The 387-nt window shown below is 39.5% G+C and overlaps 1 protein-coding gene across 1 annotated transcript in view; it reads right to left on the bottom strand.

The window, feature by feature from the left end:
• Window positions 1-387, bottom strand: part of LOC103610117 (thioredoxin reductase 3-like) — a gene marked incomplete at its 5' end in the record, with an annotated part of 35,011 nt that overhangs the window by 22,933 nt on the left and 11,691 nt on the right. The gene's annotated exons all lie outside the window — the stretch shown is intronic.

Here is a 387-nt window from a genome sequence, read left to right as displayed (position 1 = left end):
TGCCCGCGGTTCACTCACCTGTCCACCTGCTGTTTCCATGTCAGGAATAAAGTTGTTATAAGCATTCATGTACACACAGAGACAAATATAAGCCCTCATTTGTCTGAATGTCTCAAAATTTACATTTCTAACAGTTTCTTTTGGTTCTCTGCATGTTACTGCTGATAGCAGCTTCCATGTTCAGTTCACGGCTGTGACACATCATCTCTGAGGATATCTGCACAGTCACCGTTTCTTTCACGTCTGATAGTCTCTGATTTACTACTCATATTCAATGCTGAAGATTAGAAATATGTTTGGATTTTGGGGTGATGAAACTGTTCTTTATCTTGATCCTAGCGGTACTTCACAATTGTTTTCTGAACTCATAGAAGCGTACACCAAAAA

Source organism: Galeopterus variegatus, unplaced genomic scaffold, assembly GCF_000696425.1.
Source record: "Galeopterus variegatus unplaced genomic scaffold, G_variegatus-3.0.2 Scaffold10624, whole genome shotgun sequence".
Lineage (NCBI taxonomy): Eukaryota > Metazoa > Chordata > Mammalia > Dermoptera > Cynocephalidae > Galeopterus > Galeopterus variegatus.
This window is presented reverse-complemented; position numbering and strand designations above follow the sequence as displayed.